The sequence below is a fragment of the Danio rerio genome, chromosome 9, assembly GCF_052040795.2.
Source record: "Danio rerio strain M-AB ecotype USA chromosome 9, GRCz13ab, whole genome shotgun sequence".
In the NCBI taxonomy this organism is placed as follows: Eukaryota; Metazoa; Chordata; class Actinopteri; order Cypriniformes; family Danionidae; genus Danio; species Danio rerio.
Window position 1 is genome coordinate 3,237,765 of NC_141029.1, and position 18,314 is coordinate 3,256,078.

Below are 18,314 nucleotides of genomic sequence, written 5' to 3' on the forward strand. Positions count from 1 at the left end.
GTGGTTTGGATCGGTTGTTGCTAGATCGGATACGTTTTCTTCGGGAAGTTATTAAAAATTATTTCTTAAATTTATTATAGAAATACAACCCACAATGTCACAGTAATGTAAAATCAGTTGTTGTACCGAGTATTATTTACGTTATCTATTCAATTACCCTATAAATTGTATTTTTAACGCCTACTCCCACCCCAACCCTAAACCCAACCGTCACAGTAATATAAAAATATTAATTATTGTTTTACAGTGTCATAAAAATGCTGCTTTATTAATGTGCATATCGCACTTTCGGCCGGCCGCATTTCCGATCTAGACTTTACCGTTTGGTAAATGTGGGCGTGGTCTAAATGCAGAAACTCCGCCCAAAGCACACCCCAAACATCACAAATCGCCGAGTTCAGCGGGAAGAACAAACAAAGACAAAGCAGAATCACACGGGTAAAGCAAACTATGCGAAACGATTAAGATGGAGACAACCGAAGCTGTTTTATTGCTGCTGTTGGTGTGCTGTTGGTGGAGGGCGAGACAAAGACATCTGGATGAGGAGATTATGGCTCGGCGGCGATTTCGACGGAAACTCATTTTGGCGGCAAGACGCAAACGCGCGATAGAGCGACGAGAAAGACGGTTAGAACGACAGCGGAAACGCCAAGAGTGGATGAACATGGTAATATTACGACTATTCTTACTGTAGATATGTGTTATAGACTGTTAAAAACATAGATTGAACAGATATACACTGTAAAATATATATAGTTGACAGTTTCTGTGTTTTGTGATAGATGTTTTCTGTGTCTTTATGGTTATTATTAATTGCATTTTGGGTCCATGATTTCTGTTTTGTTCTCTTCAGGTGTTGAAAATTCAGTTTTAAAGTTTATTAAAGTGACTTTTATTGAAATATCAATATTTTAAACCATTTATTGTATAAGAAATCATATAGACAGTACTGTAGCCAGCCTGCTGAAATGTGTGGTCATTTTTTCCCCAAAAACTAGACCTTTTTGCAGTTATTCGGCTATTTTTTTATTGAATTATAAATGTAAATACTGCATTTTAGTGACATTTTAGGCTCTTTTTTTACTTGATTAGCTTGTCGTATGGTGGTCATCATAACCACACTTTTTGAGATAATGTACCAAAAGCACTTTCCAAATATTTTGAATAAAGAAATGTGGAAAAAAGTGTTATTTTAAAAAAATACAAATTTATTACATCGTATATCGTTATAAAAAAAGAGTCTGTTAAAGTTTTAAATAAAATAATATAAAAAATTGTCATTTATTGGGCAAATATCAAACTGGTCAGCACTAGGCATGGGTCAATAATCGTTTTCAAGGTATACCACGGTTTGAAAAAAGGTCAAGGTTTTAAAACTGCCAAAATTTTGCGTGATACGGTTATCATATGTGCAAGATTTTTTTTTACATTTTTTGTTTGTTTTTTGGGATAACAGTATATCCAGAGTAAAGAAATATCTAAAGATGCATTTTAAATTGTAAAGAAATCTGTGTTTTTGAAGCAAATAAAGACAGCAGAAGTCACTGATTTATTTGAATTATTTAGCCTGACATGTTTACTGTTCCAAAATATTAGAAATCTTTAAAAATATATCAAATATATTGTTTTCAAAGGGGAGAAAAGATTTTGTTTTTTACCTAAAAAGCACTTGAAAAAGAACATGTTTTAGAGCAGTAATAATTACAATACTGTGATATTTTTATCCAAGGTTATCATACCATCAGAATCTTATACCGGCCCACATTAAACTTTTCTCAGTCAGAAATTTCGCCATCTGAATAACACAATTAAATAATGATAATAATGTAGAGCTTCACAATTTTTTTGTCTCTTTTGTAAACGAAAAGTACATTTTAAAAGTTTGTTGATAACAAAAACAGCCTAATGAGTAAAATTAACTGTAATGATGACCGGTTTTGGTGTTCGAACCTTTTTATCTGTATTCTTTTTTTTTTTCATATGTATTTTAATTAAGTTGTTTAAAGTAGCATCTTAAGCGTCTATAATTAAAGATTAAGCATAATCTTCTGATGTTGCATGTGAAATTATTTGACTCTTTTGATGATTTGTGTTTGTGTGTGTAGTATTTGATAATAATAGTGGATGAACGAACATGCGAATATTTCTCATGATATAATTATAATAAACTGTCGTCACAACACAAATCCATTTAATTAACCTAACAAACTGAATTAAATTGAACATAAAAGACTGTAAAGTTGCATCCGAACATCAAGTGTAGTTAGGGCTTAACGGTAGCCTAATCATTTTGTTATTCTTCTGACTTTACATGTGTATTTATTTTGTTTGTGTGTGTTGGTGTGTACAGATATTAAGTAGATATACTGTTCGTGTTTATGCATAATAAGTAAAGTAAGTTTTCCTGTATTTTTTTTAGATGATGCATTACTACTACACTAATATACTGTGCGAATCTGACGAGTCTGACGATGAGTAGAACATGTGACGGGTGGAAGAGCTGCTTAAAGATTCACAGAGGCTTTTCTTCAGAGACATTTATATAATGCTGAAACTTGCACTACAGCTGTTTTATTTTTTTGTTGTTGTTTCTTATATTGTTGAGAAATAAAATATTGGAAATGAAGCTTTGCTATATCCTCTATCAACTTTGTCTCTATCAACTATCCACTATCAAATCATTTATGCAACTATTAATCAACAATTAGACAAATAATTGTATCAGAAGTGAAAGTGGTTGCATGCTGTTCATGCGGGATGATTAAAAGTACATTACATTAAGTAGTTTCTTTTTGTAAAAGAGTGTTGTAGTTTTAAAGTCTGATGTTTGAGAAAATATAAGAGTTCATTAACTAAATCAATTTGTTCATGGTTTTTGATTTATTTTTATTTTTACTTAACTGTACCTTAAATATGTCCTATGGTGTGACAAACATCAAGAAAAAATACTCTTAATGATATATAAATAGCGTGATTATAGGTTGTCTTTATTGTTGGACACTTATCTTTATATATTTATTTTATTTCAAATTATTAATATTTTTTTCTCCATGACTTGTTGGACATTTCCAATAAATATGGGCTCCAAAGGTCATAAAAAAACATTATTGTGAAATACTTGAACTTTTCAGTTGATTTGCCCTAATTAAAATGAGCATTTAAGGTCACACCATAGGACATGTTTTTTGTGACAAAATCAAGTTCAATGTTTTTAGAAATATAAGGATGAAAAGATTACTTTGTAAAATTAGCCCTGAGGAATTTATTTTATTTTTAAGCTGTAATTTGTTGAACTATGCTCAAAACAGTTGCACCATAAGACAGTTTTGCGATTTGGTTCAAAAATGGAAAAAAAACAAACAGTTTTTATAACTTCAAGTTCAAAAATGTTTAGCCATTTACTGCATTTAAATGATGACAGTACTCATTACATACATTTTTAGCATGTGTGACGGTCAAAATGCAACATCACGTCAGCGTTAACTTTAACTACACCTAACCTTTCTCAGACCTTTTTTGCATCTTGTTGAAATTACAGTGGTGTATGTTACTGGAAACCACTTAATCATATTACTTAAAACCTCAAATCAAAAAAAAAAGTTGTCACTGCAGTCCCGACCTGTCCCCAATTGAGTAAGAGTGGCGCATTTTGCACGAATAACCTGTACTGTTGCCCGCCTTAAGACTTGTTTACAGGAAGAATGGGAGACAATTACACCTGGAACACTTCATCACTTGGTGTCTTCAGTCCCTAAATGTATTTTAAGTGTTGTGAAAAGGATTGGCAACATTACAAAGTGGTAAATGCTTTACTGTCCTTACTTTTTTGAAAATTGGAAAACACAATAATAATGATGAGGAACACATTAAATAATGTTTGTTGTATTGTCTGTAATGAAATACACATCAAAGCAAATTTAGAAATCACTACTTTATTTATTTATTTATTTATTTATTTTTTGCGTTTTCCATAGTATCCCAGCTTTTTCTAATTTGGGGTTGTGAAAAAAAAGCTTGAGTCAGACAGTCATTTAAATAATGAGCTCATCGTTACGCACCATCAACTCTAGTAATGGCTGCCTGATAGGCCGAATCATTCACTGAATACTTCCTATTTACACATATAAGAAAACAAAAGGAACCTGTTAATAGTTGTCTATGCCAACTCATTTTACATGAATAGAACCTGCTTTACATTCCTGAACACCGATAAGCCCCTTAAATAAGCATAGTTATCTACAGCAATGTCCATTTATTCACCACTTCACTGATAAATGAGGCTTTATTTAGCATTTTTAAAGACACTCCCTGTACTGGGTTGCAGCTGGAAGGGCATCCACTGTGTAAAACATATGCTAGAATAGTTGTAATAGCTGGTCAGGCTGGGAGATGAGCTAAAACCAGCTTGACCAGCCTAGCCAGGATGGGAGACCAGCCAAAACCAGCTATGTCCAGCTTAAACCAATCTGGTTTTTGCTGGAAATAGCTGGTCATTTTCCAGCTTAGACCAGGCTGAAATGTGGGAACCAGCATGGAATTGGCCAAAACCCCTCTAAACCAGGCTGGTCGACCAGCTTAAAACCAGCCTAGGTCTTTCAGCAGGGTCTCCATAACCCAGATGAAGTGTTGACATTACGCAGAGTAAAGCCGGAAGTAAGTGGGTGTAACTGTGAAAACGGGTGTTTCTCTGTATTCTGCTGTTAGAAATTCCAGACACAAGCACAGGAACGAGCTGTAGTATCATTATAAAGATGTCCAGTCAGCAGCAGAGAGGAAACAGCCCTGCAGGGAGAGAAAAAAAACACAGACACACTGAGATACTGAGCAAAATACAGTTAAATAATCAGTTGATTAATCAATAATGTATACCATTTACAGCCTGCGAGCCACATTCCAGCTTATATATATATATATATATATATTCCTATATGAATGAATCAGTGATTTATTTAAAGGTGTGTGTGTGTGTGTGTGTGTGTGTGTGTGTGTGTGTGTGTGTGTGTGTGTGTGTGTGAAAGATGGGAAAAGATGAGCACATTCCTGTATCCTTGGAAACAGATGGACAAAAGAAAACATCTGACTGAACAGGATCACATTATATTGTGTTTGTCTGTTAATAATTGTTAACATTTCTGTCTATATCTTTGCAATATTTTAAGTAGTGTGTTCAAGATGTTAATGAAATGGACACATTTTATTAGTTAATATACACTCGCCGGCCACTTTATTAAGTACATGTTACTAGTACCAGGTTGGACCTCTTTTGTCAGAACTGTTTTAATCCCTCATGGAATAGATTCAACAAGCTACTGGAAATATTCCTCAGAGATTTTGCTCCATATTGACATGATAGCATCACACAGTCGCTGCAGATTTGTCGGCTGCACATTCATGATGCCAATTTCACCACACCCCGAAGGTGCTCTATTGGATTAAGTTCTGGTGACTGTGGAGGCCATTTGAGTACAGTGAACTGTCATGTTCAAGAAAGCAGTCTTGCATTGTTCTCTGACTTCTGGCATCAGCAAGGCCGCTTTCTGGATATTTTCTATTTTTCTGTAAACCCTAGAGATGGTTGTGCGTGACAATCCCAGTAGATTAGCAGTTTCTGAAATACTCAGAGCAGCCCGTCTGGCACCAACAACCATGGCACGTTCAAAGTCACTTAAATCCCCTTTCTTCCTCATTCTGACGCTCGCTTTGAACTGCAGCAGATCGTCTTGACCATGTCTACATGACTAAATGCTTTGAGTTGCTGCCATGCGATTGGCTGATTAGAAATATGCGTTAACAAGCAGTTGGATAGGTGTACCTAATAAAGTGGCCGGTGAGTGTATTTACAGATGCTTTATTAAAAAACAATGGATTGTATGTTTGCGATTTTTAAATTTAATGTTTTATGTTTTTAATCATTTTAATTGGTTGTTTTTATTTCTTATGCTCGCATGTTATGGATCTTGTGCAAGGCACTTTGAATTACAATCGTGTATAAAATGTGCTATATACATAAACTTGCCTTACTAACAAGTATGATCAAAACTTGTACAGCATTTAGGCTATTAATAAACATATTCAGCATCTGCATTATTCAAATCCAAATTCAGGCTTAGTTACCGGTAATCCACTGTAAGTTAACATAATTAACAATGAATGTCTTTATATGAACATACAATACAATAAATGTATTATTACTCGATTGCTTGTCTTATTAACTAATATAACCTAACCAAAATGATTCATAATAGTTGCATGTAGCCTATTTGCTATTAAATTTGAGTGACCCACATGTGGTCTTTGCAGCAATAATGGAGAGATTGTAGTGTTACAATTTACAGATATCCCCAGTTTTCCTGTTAACATAATGGTTGCTGTGCAATATTATTTTCATATCGAGTGCTCGGTGGCACGTGGTTAGTGTGAAAGTAGGTGTGACGTCATTACGTCAATCGTCCACCAGGTGGCAACACCTCCATTCAGTTCCGAGTGCTGAAATGATGGGCTTAGTTTTTACCTGCAAGTTGGTGTTTACTGCAGGAACGAAAACTATGGTGTGTTGCTAGTTTTTTTTTCTTTACTGTAGGGATTTTTAAAGAAAAATATACAATGATTTCCAGACTTAATCTATAATTTTAACCCTATAAATCTGTATTATAGATATAGAAACTTCTGAGGCATGATAAAAAATTTGCAGCCTTTTGAACACAAACTACTACATGACTTCTGCCATCTGATCGACATTTAATACTTGTTTAGCAGGTAAGTAACGATAATTTTCAAAAAGTTTTGGCTCACTTTATATATATATATATATATATATATATATATATATATATATATATATATATATATATATATATATATATATATATAATTTTGTTATTTATCTATTTTTATTTATTTAATGATTTTTTTGTTTGCTATGAAATGGTATCATGAAGTCACAACTTTTACATTCTTAGTAATATTGTAAACATGAACACTTATTGGACTGAATCAGAGTAGATCTAAGCCTAAAACTTGTCCAATTGCTCAAAAAGTTTCATCAATGTTTAAAAAAAAATCTACACAAGTAATATAAAAAGAGTCAATTATTTAATATCACACAATGTACAAACCTAAAACCACATTAGTACAATATTGATTAAAAGAAGAGCCCAGATGGTTATGATTATTCATTCCTTCATTTATTTTCTTTTCGGCTTAGTCCCTTTATTAATGCTGGGTTGCCACAGCGGAATGAACCGCCAACTTATCCAGCACGTTTTTATGCAGCGGATACCCTTCAAGCTGCAACCCATCTCTGGGAATGGTTATGATTATGGTCTTTTTCATATATATATTTTATTAATTTTCGTTAGACATGCCACTAATACTAGTAAGTCTTTGTTTTTTATAATTAAGTTAATTCAGTTGTAATTCCTCACTATTTGAGGCCAAGTTTGAGGGATTAGGACAGTAATGGTTAGCAAAAACAAAGCCTGACGTTGTAAATGGAAACTATTATGCCCTTTTTCAAGATGTAAATTAAGTCTTTAATGTCCCTAGAGTGTGTGTTTGACGTTTGTGCTCGAAATACCGCACAATTAATGCTTTATACCTCTCTGAAACTGACCCTTTTAGAACTTGATCCTAATTGTGGCATTTTGGTGACTGTCGCTTTAAATGCAAATGAAATTGTGCTCTTTTTAAAAGAGGGCGGAGCTACAAATGCCTGTGTGTCAGCTTAGTGGCAGATTCAAAATCAAGACTAACTTTTTATGCTAATCAGGGAGAGATAGTCACTAGTGGGCGGGGCTTCCTCCCTCTGATGACATCATACAAAGGGAGAATGTCAATCAGCGTGTTTCTGCTGACTTTTTTTTTTCCAAGTCTGATAACAAATAATAAAATAAATACATTTCGGCCATTACAAACTGGATATAATCACACGCTGTTGCCAAACAACTCTGTTTAAACCCCTTATAAAAGTGATTTTTGCATAATAGGTTCCCTTTAATAGTCAATGTTTATTTAAGTGTCACAAACATTTTGAAATCAATGGATGTCTTGTGTTAGACACAATGATCATACATCATCATGACCCATATCATCAATTCACCATAAACAATACACACTTATAAATAGGGAAGTACGTCTAGACATTATTCGTTTTAAAGATCACAGATTCCTCCAGTGTGTTGAAAACAAGCCAAAAAATGTGAAGAATTAGTTCGTATCAGGCAGCCTCTAAAGTATGTAAACATTAAAGTACAGAAGAATCCCATTAGAAAGTTAAGAAGGTCAAAGAAATCCCATTACGTCGTTTGTATTTACATTCAAGAATACTGCCTATGTTGTGCTGAGAAAAAGCATTCGTAAATATTACAGAGAGTTTCCACTCCACTCCAGCATAAATATCACACTGAATGTCCTTGACCTGTTAAGACGTGACTTAAAGGATTAGTTGACCTAAAAATACAAATTCTCCTACTAATTATTCACCCTCGTGTCTTCCCAGTCCCCTGAGACCTTCGTTCCTCTTCAGAACACAGTTGAAGTTATTTTAGATGAAATAGGAGAGCTCCCTCATCCTCCATAAACAGCGATGGTCCTGGGACGGTCGTCATGTAATCATACGAAGCTCCAAGAACACTTTTGTGCACCAAAAACTTTTTTAAATGAGTTGTTCGCCACTGTGTTCTGTATCAGATCAGAGTGTGCTTTATCTTTGCAGTTAAATGTATTGACATTTGAGTCAGCAGCGCAACATGCAAGTGTGTATTAGCCATAATAAATGCACTCTGATGACTCGATGAGGAAGAGAAGGGCATTTTAAAAGAAAAAGAAGACACATTTTGCATTAAAAAAATGCTTAATAGATATGCCAAGATGTGCATAAAATGGGAATATATGGATGAAAAAAAAATGCGCACTGTTGAGGAGGATGAAGTTTTAACCGAGAAGGGAAAGAATGTGTATATAAACTACAATGGAAACACATTTACCCAATAAATTCCAGCATGCGCATTAAAAAAGGGAACTGATTTTATTTTATGGGCGTACATCTTCTGAGGCGCAAGTAACTTAATATATAAGAAAAAAGTCCTACAGTTGCTTCTTCTACCGCAGCAAATTAAATTTTTATATTTGGTATTTGCGGCCAGCAGTGTTGGGCAAGCTACTTGGAAAATATAGTGAGCTAAGCTATTAGTTACTCTATTTAAAATGTAGCTTAACTACACTAAAAGCTACCCCCTTGGGAAATGTAGCAAGCTAAGCTAAAAGCTACATGGCCAAATCATTTTTTTTATTCTAATTTTTAAATCAAACCAACTTCAATTTAAGTCAATTGTAGTTGTTCTTTAAAGGAAAACTCATAAAGCTGTACTTTGACTCTTTCAGAATGCTGTGATAATGTATTGGAGAGACTCGTGTCAATGATCACATCAGCAGAACCTGACAGGGAAAAACAAAGGAGATAAAGGTGTTTATATCAATGTAAACGCTCACGCCACACCATCATCAGAGCAATGTTGACACAGCACGCACACATGAACAAAATACGTCATAGTAAATACTACAGTGTTTTCGAAACATGCTATAGTAAAGAACTTGAATGAATCTGTTGTGGCATTCTATAGTTGCAACTATACATGTTTCGTTGCTATCTCACGGCAATTCGTAACTTTTTGATTTAGTGGCTAATGAAATTGTACAATTTAAATTAAGCATGGTTTTTTGATAGTTAAATTGTGCTAACCATTTTTTGTCGCATTGACATTTATTTATAAATGCACAGTTTTATTACAATTACCATGGTAAAGCCATAGTTAGATTTGCAAAATGGTCTACAATGGTAACACCAAACTAACCATGGTTTTGCAACATCGATTATAGTTTTACTGTAAAACATATTATATATTTATATATACAGCTATACATTGTTTAACGCTATCTCACAGCAATTCGTAACTTTTTGATTTAGTAGCTAATTTGTATGAATTTGTATTTGAACAATTTAGCATGATTTGCTCATCCCTCAATGACGGTTGAGTTTAGGGGCGGGGTTTTAGTGCCACGCCTCTTTTTAAAAAATTAAAATTTTTATACAATTGAAATACTTTGCATGCATTTATACAATCTCATTCCTACATTCGTCGAGTAAGGTTTGCTCATTCCCCAATGGTGGTTGGGTTTGGGGGTGGGGTTTGGTGCCACATGTTCTTTTAAAAATCGTACATTTTTGTACCACTGAATTTGTACGAATTAGCAACTGAACTGACAACAAGTAAAAAAGTTTTGTTTTCTTGCGAACTACAACTACATATATATATATATATATATATATATATATATATATATATATATATATATATATATATATATATATATATATATATATATATATATATATATATATATACATACAAACACCACAGTTTACTCTAGTAAAAAAGTATACTACAACATTTATTGCAGAGATTATCAGATTACTACAGTTAATACTTTGGTATGATGTAGCATTTATTAACAAAGATTTGTTTATTTTATCAAATAGATTGTAATGCACATTAGTATATAGTTTTAAACACTGTAAATTTCTGTTGTATTTTTTACATGTGAGTAGTTTACATTTTCAAAAAAAGTTGGATAATTGTTACCAACTTAAAAATTCCAACACTATCTCGCACCATTTCGTAACTTTTCAATTTAGTGGCTAACTGGAATGAAGGATCTCATTTGTAATTCGATCTCATTCGCACATTTTAGTACAATTTGCTCATCACCCAACGATGATTTAGTTTAGGGGCGGGGTTTGGTGCCACGCCTCCTTTAAAAAAATTTAAATTTTTATACAATTGAAATACTTTGTATGCATTTATACAATCTCATTCGTACATTCGTCGAGTAAGATTTGCTCATCCCCCAATGGCGGTTGGGTTTGGGGGTGCGGTTTGGTACCACATTTTCTTTTAAAAATCGTTTTTGTACGACTGAATTTGTACGAATTAGCAACTAAACTGACAAAGTAAAATAGTTACGTTTTCTCGCAAACTACAACTATGTATGTATGTATGTATATATATATATATATATATATATATATATATATATATATATATATATATATACACACACACACACACACACACACACACAAACACCACAGTTTACTCTAGTAAAAAAGTATACTACAATATTTATTGCAGAGATTATCAGATTACTACAGTTAATACTATGGTATGATGTAGCATTCATTTACAAAGATTTGTTAATTTTATCAAATAGATTGTAATGCACATTAGTATATGGTTTTAAATACTGTACATCTCTGTTGTATTTTTTACATGTGAGTAGTTTACATTTTTTTTAAAAAGTTGGATAATTGTTACCACGTTAAAAATTTCAACACTATCTCGCGCCATTTCATAACTTTTCAATTTAGTGGCTAACTGGAATGAATGATCTTATTTGTAATTCAGTCTCATTCGCACATTTTAGTACGATTTGCTCATCACCCAATGATGATTGAGTTTAGGGGCGGGGTTTGGTGCCACGCCTCCTTTTAAAAAATGTAAATTTTTATACAATTGAAATACTTTGTATGCATTTATACAATCTCATTCGTATATTCGTCGAGTACGATTTGCTCATCCCACAATGGCGGTTGGGTTTGAGGGTGGGGTTTGGTGCCACACGTACTTTTAAAAATGATACATTTTTGTACGAATTAGCAACTAAACTGACAACAAGTAAAATAGTTAACTGGAATGAATGATCTCATTTGTAATTCGATGGCATTCGCATATTTTAGTACGATTTGCTCATCACCCAATGATGATTGAGTTTAGGGGCGGGGTTTGGTGTCACGCCTCCTTTTAACAATTGTAAAATTTTGTAGGACTGAACTGGGATAAATTTGTACGACCAAAAGTAAATTAGTTACGTTTCATAAAATATTGATCAAGTCCTTCAAAAAGGCTGAATACTAAAAGAATGTCGGTATCCTTGCATAAATTCAATCAGATGATCTAATAATACTCATATGTAATGGTGCATTCACATTTTTTTGGTGTGTGCATAAACTTGACCCTTTTTACTTTGTTGTTGTACTACTAAACTCATATTTCAATATGAACATGTATATTGCGAAATAATAATGTGTCAGTTAACACTTGGGGGAAAACATTCTTGTTTGTTTCAATAAAAAACGTTATCTAAATCTGAAAGATTTGCATGTTGTACGGGTGTTCCTGCTCTGATGTAGTTTGGTGGGACAGGTCACTCACTCAATTCACTAGTGTTGCCTCAATAACGTTCAATCATTCATTTTCCTTCAGCTTAGTCCCCTATTCATCAGGGGTCACCACTGCGGAATGAACCGCCAACTTATCCAGCATTAGTTCTACACAGCGGATGCCCTTCCAGCTGCAACCCAGTACTGGGAAACACCCATACACCCTCATTCACACACTTCAGCTAATTTAGTTAATCAATTCCCCTATAGCGCATGTGTTTGGACTGTGGGGGGAAACCCACACCAACAAAGGGAGAACATGCAAACTCCACACAGAAATAGAGATAGTGCTAGCCACTGTTGTCTATTGTTTATAAATGTAAACCGCTCCAATAATGAGGTTATTCCACACATGCAAACACATGCCAAGTGTACTAGAGCCAAGTGTGCACCAGAGGCGAGGGCTGTGCCAAGTGTGCGGCTCAGGTGACGACTGATCTCCGCTGACTTTAATGACTTAATCCAGTCATTCTGAAGCTCATGTTTTTGTCCTTCGAAAGAGTATTATTGATAGTACTTGGACTTTTCGTAGTCCTTCCACGTTAAAACATCAGTCAGAGGCTTTGAATAAGTTTATCAATTTAATAAATTAGATAAAACATAAAAGCACAGCTGCCTAACCCGCTGCAGTATTAAACGTGCAGCTCAACTGTCCTGTTTCCACCAGAACTGTTTGTTGGGAGCAACATACATGGCAGAGCTGCTATAGTCAAACCTTTGGTCACTCATGCCAAAATCTTGAGCTTTGGACAATGTGAAACATGTATTGTTCTCTGATGAGTCCAGCTTTACTGTGTTTCCCACATCCGGGAGAGTTACGGTGTGGAGAAGCCCCAAAGAAGCGTTGCACCCAGACTGTTGATGCCAAGAATGAAGCATGAGGGTGGATCAGTGATGGTTTGGGCTGCAATATCATGGCATTCCCTAGGCCCAGTACTTGTGTTAGATGGGTGCATCACTGCCAAGGACTTTCGAACCATTCTGGAGGCACTATATCTGCACTAATGCAAACACTATATCTTGAAGGTGGTGTTGTTTATTTGAATGATAATGCACCAATACACATCAAGACTGGTGACAGAGTGCTTTTATGAAAGTGAAAGTGAACATCTCCCATGGCCTGCACAGTCACCATATCTAAGTATTATTGAGCCACTTCAGGGTCAAGAGAGTCAAGAAACATTGTTCTAGTCCTAGTTTTACCATGCTGATTGTTGTAAAACTGTAGTGGATGCACCAAAAAGCATGGTTACCAGGGCCGGATTAACCAATGGGCATTATGGGCCCAGGGGCCCGTGCACACTTGTGGCCCCTGCGAGAGGGGAAAAAAATGCAGATTTTGGAGTGTCTATTTAGGTTAAGTGTAAATAGCGCACTTCATTGGAATAAGCCAGTTTAGCGATTCTGATTTGTTTCAGTGAATTTAAACAAGTATATTAAAATCCATTAATTTTCAATAATTGTATTAATAGTTTTTTTTATCAATGTGTGCTTTAAATGCTTTAAAAATAAGTTAAATCTTTGCAGACTAGAAATAAACAGTTGAAGTCAGAATTATTAGCCCCCCTGAATTATTAGCGCTCTTGTTTATTTTTTCCCCCAATTTCCGTTTAATGGAGGGAAGATTGTTTCAGCACATTTCTAAGCATAATAGTTTTAAAAACCTATATCTAATAACTGATTTATTTTATTTTTGACATGATGACAGTAAATAATATTTTACTAGATAATTTTAAAGACACTTCTATACAGCTTAAAGTGACATTTAAAGGCTTAACTAGGTTAATTAGTTTAACTAGGCAGGTTAGGGTAATTAGGCAAGTCATTTTATAACAATGGTTCTGTAGATTATTGAAAAAAAAATAGCTTAAAGGGGCTAATAATTTTGTCGCAAAAATGTTTTTTTTTTTTATTAATAACTGCTTTTAATCTAGCCGAAATAAAACAAATAAGACTTTCTCCAGAAGAAAAAATATTATCAGACATACTGTGAAAATTTTCTTGCTCTGTTAAACATGATTTGGGAAATATTTTAAAAAATAAAATAAAATCAAAAGGGGGTTAATAATTCTGACTTCAACTGTATGTACTATATATCATTTATTTAAAAATGCGGGAAATACATTAAAGATTCATTTAATTTTAAAAAGAATTATATTAATATTGTTTTTTATTCAACTATAGGGTTGCGGCTAGGTTGGGGGCCTACAAGAAAGTGTGACCAGGGGCCTCTGAATTCTTCATCCGGGCTTGATGGTTACTCCAATTTTATCATAAAAAAAAAAAAACAGAATATCTGTCCATAATGAATTCTTTTGATGCTGTAAGCTGGAGTAATGTAATACATGCACATTTATTTTGTGAAAAATGATAGAGGAGACTTTGAGTGTGATGAATGATCTAATCTGCATTCATTCATAAACTTGCAGCGGCTGTAAACAGTCATTGTGTTGATCAGAGGAGGGTGGAGGACCTGATCTGATAACTGAGCCCAGGACGAGCAGGAAATGCCAGTAATCCAACACACACACATCATCATTACCATCATCATCATCATCTCTGCATTTATAAACAAACTCAAAGCCAGAAGCTGATCCACACACGGCTCTTCAAAGCTCCTTAAACACACACTGCACTGTAATGTGCATCTCTTAAAGGAACACTCTTCTTTATTTATTTATTTATTCATTTATTAGTAAATAGCCTAATTTATTGCTCATCTAGAGTAAAAACAGTTGAGTTTGACCATTTTTTTTATCCATTAGGAAAATCCCTGGGACTGAGTAGAGCTCTTTTAGTTTAGCTTAGTTTAGCATAACTCTTTAAATTGGATTAGATCATTAGCATCTTGCATAAAAAAGATTTTTGATTATTTTCCTATTTAAAGCTTACTTAAAAAAAAAAAAAAAAGCTGCAGTTTGAAATTATGCTGAGTTTTTCTCCTTTAAGGGCTCATTATGCGGTCTCTGTCGCCATCATGTGGCTGAAGTCCATCATCTTTGCTCTGCTCAGTATGACAGGCTGATGAATGCTGATGTGCTGAATCTCCAAAATTATGAATATGTAAAATAGGCATTATCCTTATAAATAAATGCGATCTAAAAACTCCGTTCTCCACTAAAAAAGCCTCAAAACTACAATAAATTGTCCAACAGCTGCAATATTTGTCAAGTTTATTAATCTGCTGTCGCTCCATGTGGGCGGAGTAATACAGAAGTGTGAAGAGGCTGTACGAGTGCTGTTATTGCAGAATATCACACGGCTATCAGCCAATCCGATTGAAGAACCAGACAGAACTGTTGTAAAACGATTTCTGTATCATGGTCTGTGACGACATATAGTAAATTTCCTCCTCTAAATATATCAAAACTACATTTTTTGATAAGTTATCTGCATGGCTAAGTACTTCATTTAGACTTATTATTTATTTTCGCAGTATTTAGAGTCACACAAAACAAACCGTACATCATCGAAAAGCTTATTTATTCAGTTTTACTTCCAAAACTGAAGACACGTGGTTTTGTGGTGACGTGTTCTTTACCTTTATGTCAGTCTATTGTCCGTTTTTCATTGAATGCCACACAGCTTTTCTTCCCCTTTTCCTTTCATTATTTATTCTGAAACTGAAGCTGTTTGGTCAGCAGGGAACCGACTCCAGTGTCCAGACACACCAGAGACAACACAGGCATCTGATAGACTTCGTAGTGTCACTGGAAAACACAGTATTTTCTCAATATATATGTCATTTAAAGAGTTAAACTCCGCTCGACTTTCGCTTTAAGATTTAAAGGGCTAGCATTGCACCAGACCCCCGTAAGTGGTTTCGTTAGAAAGTGTAGAATCTATATTTTATGCACATATGCATCACTTTGGTTTTTATTGCACTGTACAAAAGTTATTTACACTTAAATACACAGTATTTTGGATACCTGAGCTGGGTATTGAACATTGGTTCATTTTCATATTTTTCATATGACACATGTACAAGTTATAGCTCAAATGAAAGCTCTTGCCGGTGCTCATACGGTTCTAGCGTTCTTTTTACTGAATTATATTCACATATCAAACAGTTGCCAAATGAATCGCCGTGCTTCCATGGTGCAGAAGTGAAAACAATACATTTATGATCAATAAGCAGCCCCAGATAGCACAGACAGCTGTCATCTCTTACCTTATGCTGTGCGCTTCAGGGTCATTCTCCTCTGTCTTTGAGCTGATGTGCATAAGTAATCCTTTTATATGTCTGACGTGCTCCAAACACAGTGAATTATGTTTGATCAAACAAAAGAATCGTGAAATATGAAAACAATGATCGCTCCCTGTGGCTTGTACAGCACCTCTCATCAGTTGGAACACAATAACTTTTGCATAGATTATGGTGGAGACATTTTCTTTTTTCCTATGATTACAGACATGTGCAGGAACCACCAAAATTAATTACAGCACGCTAGACCACACACAACCTAAACAGAAAACTTTCAAATTTGAGTTTATAAAAAAAAATACAAAAAGCGCCTCTTTTTTTGGGTGTTTATTATAACACAGACAACATATACAGATATTTTAAACACTATCAAAAGTGTTTTATGAAAATTCAAAAGGTTTTCTTAAAAATGATACCAAATTTTTGCATTTACACCTCTGCATGTGAAAAGCTTTTAAATTTGGGTAGGCAAAATCTATAGGTGGAAATCTCACAATAGCACTGGAGGTAAATTAAAAAATGAATAAAAAGTTTTCATTTTTATGATGATGATTTGTCAAACTGAGATGAATCTTTTTTTAATTGCAGCATGTTAATCTTTCTGCCAAAGTAGAATTTCATAAACTCACCGTGTCACCGCGGCTTTACCAATAGTTTGTTCTGAGGGAATTGTGTGCATAAAAAGCCCCGCCCCCTACTCAATATTCAGTTTCAGTTGGAAGTACATCACTGATAAAACAGTTTCACACACACACACACACACACACACACACACACACACACACACACACACACACACACACATGTTTGTTTTTGTGAAAAGTGAGGACATTACATAGGTTTCCATTCATTTTATACTGTCCAAACCGTATATTGTATTGCCCTCATCCCACCCCATCCCTCAACCCAACCATCACAGGAGACTGTGTGCAGCTTTACTCTCTGATTAAACTCATTCTGTAGGATTTATAAGCATTTTGAGAAGTGAGGACTTCACCAATGTCCTCATATTTCACCTCCTTTTTGTAATACATACCCATGTCATTATACAGATTTGTGTCCTGATATGTCACAAAAACAAGCACACACACACACACACATACTCTGCCAGAGAAGGGAACTGGAGGAAATATCATCCAGACACACAGCTGGGACATAAGACAGGGGTTTCCAACTGCCACATCACTGACACTGAAATCCAGACACTGAAGTAAGATCAGGAGATGTGTGTTTATTTCAGCCCGAGTGGAGATACTGAATCACAGTGACATCAGCAAACACTCTGACCGCTGCTCTGACCTGGTCAACTTGTGCAATCACTGTAATAAACACTATAATAGACACATTCAGAAGAGTCGGTGTTACGATTGAGCGGGCAGATGGAGGCACAAAGAGTCACAGAAGCCGCCGGTGAAAGTGAAGAGAGATTTATTTGACACGGAGAGTTTAGAGGTTAGGGTAATTAGGCAAGTTATTGTATGTCGATGGTTTGTTCTGTTGACTATCAGAAAAAAATAGCTAAAGGGGCTAATAATTTTGACCCTAAAATGGTGTTTAAAAAATTAAAAACTGCTTTTATTCTTGCTAAAATAAAACAAATAAGACTTTTTCCAGAAGAAAAAATATTATCAGACATACTGTGAAAATGTCCTTGCTCTGTTAAACATCATTTGGGAAATATTTTAGTGGAGAAGAAAAAAATTCAAAGGGGGCTAATAATTCTGACTGTATACATTGTTTTGCCTGCAATTGGACCATGTTTACACCTGTATTTATTTTATGTATCAAAGTAAAAAAAATCAAAGTCAGCTTTGTTGTCAATTCAACCACATG

General features: G+C 34.6%; 1 long non-coding RNA gene across 1 annotated transcript; it reads left to right on the forward strand.

Annotated features, from left to right (window-relative positions):
- Nucleotides 1-411: 411 nt before the first annotated feature.
- On the forward strand, nt 412-2,626 carry si:ch211-173m16.2. The gene is made up of 2 exons (XR_015499096.1): nt 412-667; nt 2,420-2,626. It is a non-coding gene; the product is annotated as a si:ch211-173m16.2 (long non-coding RNA).
- The last annotated feature ends 15,688 nt before the right edge of the window (nt 2,627-18,314 follow it).